Below are 7,236 nucleotides of genomic sequence, written 5' to 3' on the forward strand. Positions count from 1 at the left end.
CTCTTTTTCTGCCTGGTGCCGCTTTGGCTCAGATTTTCCTCCTTCTTTTGCATAGACTGACCTAGCTGGGTATTTTCCACAGTGCAATATTAGCAAGGCAGCTTAATCTGATTTTATCTGCTGCAGAAATGTCCCATTAAAGTATGTGGTCTCACCCTGTCAAGAGATATTCCCTTTATTCTACCAGTTCCTTCCCATTTTCTCTGCTACCTAAAGCCAGCTTGTTTTTTCCCCTTGCACTTTCAATTGAAGTGTCCCAACTCTGAGATAATAACTGCTTCACTTTCCACAGATGCTACCTGGCTTGCTGAGAACTTTCAACATTTCCTGCTTATATTTGCAGCCTGTTTTTTGTCCTGTCCTGTGTGACTCTATTCGGAAGTTTATCTCACTAGCCTTAGAGTAGCAGGGGTCATATGGTGACAGTGATGCCTGTCCTGCCTCCAAAAAGCCCTGGCAACCTCTCACAGAGGGTAAAGCTGAGTGAAGCTTTGCCTTCAGTCAAAGTTATTGCTCTTGGAAAAGTGAGAACTGCTGATGCTGGAAAATCTGAAATTACAGCGGTAAATTTCAGAAATACTCAGCTGTCCAGGCAGCGTCTGATATTAGATAAATAGAGAAGGGCCACCTGAGTATTTCTGTTTTCCACCCCTCAGTAGTAGATTCAAGGTACAAGCTTGTTTAATGTCATTTACCAGTACAAAAGTGTAAAGGAGGTGGAATAATTGTTACACAAAAACTCACAATAAGAATGCCATAACTTAAAAATATAATAACTATAAATACATAAGATAGCTGATATAGATAGATTGACTGTATGTTCATAAAGTGACACTGAGCAAAGGAGTGTCTGAACACACCAGCAGGCAATGATAAGGTAGTGTTGAGAGGGTGGGTTAGTGGGTGAAGGTGTTGATCAGCCTTACTGCTTAGGGAAAGTAAAAGTTTTTGAGTGTTTTTCTTTGTTTCATGACTATCTGGAGAAGAAGAATCTCAGAGATGCATACTACATACATTCTTTGATAACAAATGAACCCTTGAACCATTTGGTGCAGATGCTTCGTAGTCTCCTCCCTGATGGAAGTAGGACAACCAGTCAATGAGCAGGGTAGCTGGGATCCTTCATGATATTGCTGGCTTTTTCTGGCACCTTTCTGTATATATGACCTTAATGACAGGTAGGCTGGTGCCAGTGATATGTGGGGTAGTTTTGATTATCTGTTGTAGAGCCTCCCTTTCTGCTATAGTGCAGTTTCCATATCATGCAGTGATGTATCCTGTTTGGACGCTCTCTACTATGCACCTGTAGAAGGACGTGAGTATCAATGTGCATAGTCCTGCTCTCCTCAGCCTCCTCAGAAAGTGGAGGCATTGGCGAGCTTTCCTGATCATGCAGGATGAGTTCTGGAACCATGAGTGGTTGTGTGACATGAGCACTCCCAGGAATTTGAAACTATTTGCAATTTCCACTGCTGTGCTGCTGATGTAAAGCAGGATGTGAGTTCTCTGAGTTCTCCTGAAGTCGATAACCTCCTCCTTTATCTTGTTGACATTGATGAAGAGGTTATTTGCCTCGAGATCTTCCACCTCCACTCTGTAAACCATTGTTGGTCACGAGTCCTGCCCCTGTTGTGCTGGTGATGAATGTGACAATGTGGTTACTCAGGTTTCTAGCTGTGTGTGAGCAGAGCGTACAGCAGTGGGCTCAGCACACAGCCCTGAGGGGCACCACGTTGAGGATGATGGGGAGGGAAGTGCAATTGTGCAGCCCGACTGTCTGAGGTCTGTTGGTTAGGAATTCCAACACCCAGTTGCACAGTGGTGTATTTGACACGAACAGTAGGAGTTCCTGGTCTGCTGAGTAAATCCAGCATGTTTTGTCTTCATTTTTGACTTTAATTAAAGTTTTTAATTACTCTTGACATTTTGCCATTTAAATTGTAGTCAAGAATTCAACCATGTTTCAAAAATATAAGTACTAAATTTAATTAAATATATGAAATAATTATAAAAAATAATTAGATACATTAAATATTTTTATTAAAACCAAATTAACCTCCCCACCTCCCCTTTTGCCTCTTGAATCTTTGTGCTGTGGCGCCATCCCTCACCCCATTGAAACTAGGTTTCAGATCTATATTTGTAAGGTAAGTTGAGGAATCACAGGAAGACAAGGTCTGATCATTGGACTCCCTGTGGAGTTGAGGACCACGATGAACTGATGGATTTTTCCCATTAACTCTGTCCACAAAATCCCAGACTTAAAGTGTTTCACAGTATATCTGAGTCAAGTTTATAGTCAGTACAATGTGGTGCTTTGTCACCAGAAGATGTGAAAACTTTGCCAGTTCTCTATGACCTTGAGAAATTCTGCTCCTCTCTCGGGAAGCATTTCCATTTTTCTTCTTTATCTTGCTCATCCTCATTGGTTATGGTTTCCAGTTTTGCTCTTCACAAGGGAATGCCTAACCCCTCCTCACTCCATGAATGTCTGCCGCTCTGATTTTTTCCATGTGGATTACAATTGAAATTCCACTTTTCAGTTGCACACAACTACGAGTATAGATATTGTCAAGACATTCAGTTTTTCATGAATCACTCTATTTGTCAGACCCTTTGACCACACTTAATGCCAATGTATTGATACGTCGGCGCTGTTGAGCTTCACCACAACAGCGCCAAGTCCACAGCTCAGCTGCTTCCACTACCACTTGTGTCATTTGATTTCTCTTGATCTTCACCCTGTTACACACATTTCATTTTTCTCCCTATCCTCCCTGCTTCTTTGGAACTTAAATCGTGTTTGGTTACTAATTTTTCATTGATTGGCGGAAATGAGAGGAATTTTATAGTTAATTCTTTTCCAGGTTTTCCTCTGCTTTATTGGCTCTCTTTGCAGATTACTCGATGCTTCATGGAAAGGAAGCATCTTAGTTCTGATACAGCAAATAAAAAAAAAGAGCAATCTGGGGTAGTGGGTCAAGGTTCAGCTCTTGGTTTAGCAAAGCAAAATAGGCCTGGGTTTCTGCTTGCGGTCACTGTTGGTTAATGCGTATAGTTTGTATAGATATTAATGGGAGAATCAAGAGCCGATTCAATTTCTCCCACTGCCTGCTGATCTACTGCTGGTCACAGACATGACTAGAGAGGATAGAAAGATCTCTGTCAAGACCCCAGCAAGCTCCTCTCTTGCCTCTCTCAATAACCTGGGCTAGGTCCCATCAGGCCCTGGGGACACAGCTACCTTCAAGAGACTCAGTGCCCTCTTCTTGATACCTACGTGCCATAGAATATTAGCATACTTCCACTGATGTCACTCTCCTCCATGCCCTTCTCCTTGGTAAATACTGATGCAAAGTACCTCTGTCTCCAGCATAAATTCTCTCCTTTGTTCCTGAGTGGTTACACCCTTTTGTTTATAATGTATGTATAAAATGCTTTGGGGTTTTCCTTAATCCTACTCACCAAGGACATTTTATAGCCTCGTTTGACACTCCGAATTTTATGTCAATTTCTTTAGGTTCCCTTAGGAGCCCTATCTGATTTCAGCTTCCTAAATCATATATGTTTTTTTTATTTAATACATTAACAATATCCCGTATCAACCGGCTTCTCAAACCTTGCCATCCTTATCTTTCTCTCTCATTGGGACATGCCAGTCCCAAATTCTAATCAGCTGGTCCAGAACTGGATTTACCTAATAATAGTTTCTCCCAATCTAGCCCACCCCCCCCGCCCCCCACATCAGCTCTTGTCTAATAATGTTATAGTTTGCCTTGTCCGTTCTCTGTGTAAGTCTGGGTAACAGATGAGCTTTGGCAGTGTGACAGTCAGGAGAATGTTCAGGATGTTATACGTGTGACTGCGAGGAGCTTTCCAATCTTCATTCAGTATGTTCTTTACCAGTCTAAACAAGTTCAGGATTGCATCACAACAGATCAAAATATTGATGTGCTTCCTACCCTTCAGTTGCCCGTACAGAGTTTGTTTTATACTTTTTAAGTCAATTAAAATTATTGGAATGGAATCGATCCAGTGTGATTGTCGTTTGCTCATTGCTGTTTGCACTACAGTCTTGAAAGTTGTTGGTTGCTATTGTGTTGTCTCTTATGGTACACAAAATTCAGAGTTCATTTATTATCAAAGTATGTATGCAGTATACAGTATATTCCCACAGACAGCTATGAAACAAAGGAAACCGTGAAACCTGCTCAAAGAAAAACATCAAACCCCAGCACGCAAGAGGGAAAACAAATCACACAAATGGCAACAAAACAAGCAAAAAACTGAGAATTTAAAACACCAACCCGCAGGAGTAATTGAAAGAGTCCAAACATATTCAGATTCAGCTCAGTTCAGTTCAATCTGGTGCTCTGTTATTCATTATCTACAGGCTGTCCCAATCAAAATCGCACAAAATAGCGACAAAAAAGGAGCAATCAGGAACCAGAAGCACACCATAATGTGAAATGGAGAGTCCAATCCATAACTGCAGCAATTAAATCTTGCCCAAGACCCAGGACTCTGACACCATCCTCCAGCAGTGTCAGGGGAGACGAAGACCATTTGAATGCAGGGACCCCCTTCCCGCAGCAGCGAGTGAGAGGCTGGTAGGCAGCACTGAACACTCTCTCACTTCTCCTCTCACCTCAATAATTCCAATCTTCCTTGACACTTTCATCAACGAGATTGGCAAAAAATGGAATCGATCATGGCCTCGCAACCTGTCTCCAGGGTTTTAGGTCTCGAGGCCAAATGCTTTGCTCGAAACCTTATCAGATACCCTAGGAGACAGCCAATCTCCATATCGCTCTATTGGCCCGAAATTGCACCACCAAGATGTAGTTCACAGGCTCCAACAGTAGCAGAACCACTTTTGAAAGAAGAATGATGTAACAGAGTAGTTTTGTGAACTGTCTGGAGGATGTCATCCACAGTCACGTTATTCTCTGGTGCCATCTTCTTCCAGAAGATGTCCTGTGTCCTGTGTTTTGTACTAGGCACCAAACCATAATCAATTCCAGTATGTTTCATGTAGTGAAAATAAAGTCATTCTGGTGAGGGAACTACTTAACAATTACCTTAATGAATAACATGCAGTTCGAATGTGTGCTGAGTTTGACATAAACTTTGTATAATATACAGAATGTCAAAAAAAGCTATGATTGCTTGGTTATGTTGAAGACCCATCTGACTTGGGGAAAGATTAAATATCACCTGCTGTATTTATTCAGAGTGTTCTCAGAGGCTTGGAATGTGTACAGAGTGTTATCCAGTGCAAAGAGTCCTGCAGTTATACATTTGACTTAGAGGCCCAAGTGTCAGCATTATTGTGAAAGATCTTCAAAACATATTGTAGCCGTGTCTTTCTTTGTTGGTATTTTTAGCCAGCAGTTTACTCCTAGGAATAATATTTACCATTATTGGTTCCAGTTTATTTGGTAGCTTCAAAACTGATTGTCATGTTTCCATCATAGCGATGTGAAATATTCTTGACTTTATTCTGAAGTAATAGCCTTGTAACATATTGGAAAAATCAGAGGTTTGTGATAAAAAATGTCTTCATGACAACATTGAGTGGATTTTTAAAAAAATGGACACAGGTCGAGAGCTGCCAATACCTTTTGTAAGTCTATACAGAGTAATTCTATACATTTTGTTTTGGCTTGGGTTTTCTTATTAGTTATTTACACTAAATATATATTACATGCATGCATTACATATGCCACTTTAAGATTTCTGCTCCTTTTCTGTTGTCCCATGTTCCTTTATAGTTTGCCAGAGAGGATCTGCCAATTAACTTTGCATTAGAAGTGGCACTAAGAAAATTCCAAAAGTTTTTACCAAACCATTTTGTACAATTTATTTCTCCACTTTCTCTATTAGTATCTTTGCAGAGTGGTGGCAGCAGTCCAATCATTCAATTATAGATTAATTATGAATGTATGGGTCTTAATAGTAAGTCTTGGTTGGGTACACTGTGGTGAAGAGTGTGAGAGTGAAGTCTGAATTCAGCTACAGTTTCATGCTTCATACTACTGACTTGCATGTGGTAACTCATTGGGACACAAGAGAATGAGTGATAATCTTAAAGCTGGATAAAATTGAGGGGCATGAGCACAGTGAATATGTGCAATCTTTTTCCCAAATATGAGGAGTCCAGAACTAAAGGACATTGGTTTGATGTGAAAGGAGAGGAATTTAATAGGGTGTGTTGGGTCTCTGATTATACTGTCTGCTTTACTAGATCAGTGAGAAGTATACACAGAGTAAGTCTATACCGAGAGGGGAGGATAGTTTCTTTGATGTGCTGAGCTGTGTCCACAGTTTTTGTCGTTTCTTGCAGTCACATGCAGAGCAGCTGCCGTACCAAGCTGTTATGCATCCCGAAAGGATAATTTCTGTGGAGGATTGATTAAAAATTTGTAAGGACCAATGGGAACTCGCCAAACTTCTTTAGCTTCCTAAGGAAGCTTTGGTGACCTTTCTCGGCTGTGATGTCAATGCATCCAGACCTCAAGACCATTGATGTCGACAGGAGTAGGTACACCGCCCCCACTTTCTGAAGTCAGTGCCCAGCTTTTGTTTTGAAGGAAAGGTTGTTGCCATGACACCATGTCACTAAGCTCTCTATCTCTTTCTTGTAGTTCATTATTTGAGATATGGCCCACAATGGTACTATCACCTGCAAATTTATAGGAGTTAGAGCGGAATATGGCCAGGCGGTCATAGGTGTAGGGGACTTAGGACACAACCTTATGGAGCACAAGAGAAATCATGGTGGAGGCGTTACTCCTGTCCTCGTGGATTCCGGTCTGTTGGTCAGAAAGTTAAAGATCCAGTTGCAGAGGGAGGCATTGACCCCCAGGGTCCAAGGTTTGATATTTGCTTAGAATTATAGCATTGAAGGAGAACTGTAGCAAGGTTTAGTTCTTTAATACAAAAAATCCTGGTCAAGTCATAAAATTTAAACTTTGAAACATTTTTATCGATTGCCTTCATATATGATAGCCACATTCAGCAGATATGTATTCATGACTGCCTTTGTGCAGCTGTACTAAACATATAGAATTTTAAATGTTTGTTAGGTAGTAATGCCCTTTGGGATTCAGGGAATATTGATTTTTTTTCATTTCAATTCTGTGTTTGAAATAATTTAAATGCCCTTTGCAATGTAACAGATACAATATATTACCTACTGTAAGCTTAGGAATAAAGTAGTCAGGTATTGATTTA

This window comes from Mobula birostris, chromosome 16 (genome assembly GCF_030028105.1).
Source record: "Mobula birostris isolate sMobBir1 chromosome 16, sMobBir1.hap1, whole genome shotgun sequence".
NCBI lineage: Eukaryota > Metazoa > Chordata > Chondrichthyes > Myliobatiformes > Myliobatidae > Mobula > Mobula birostris.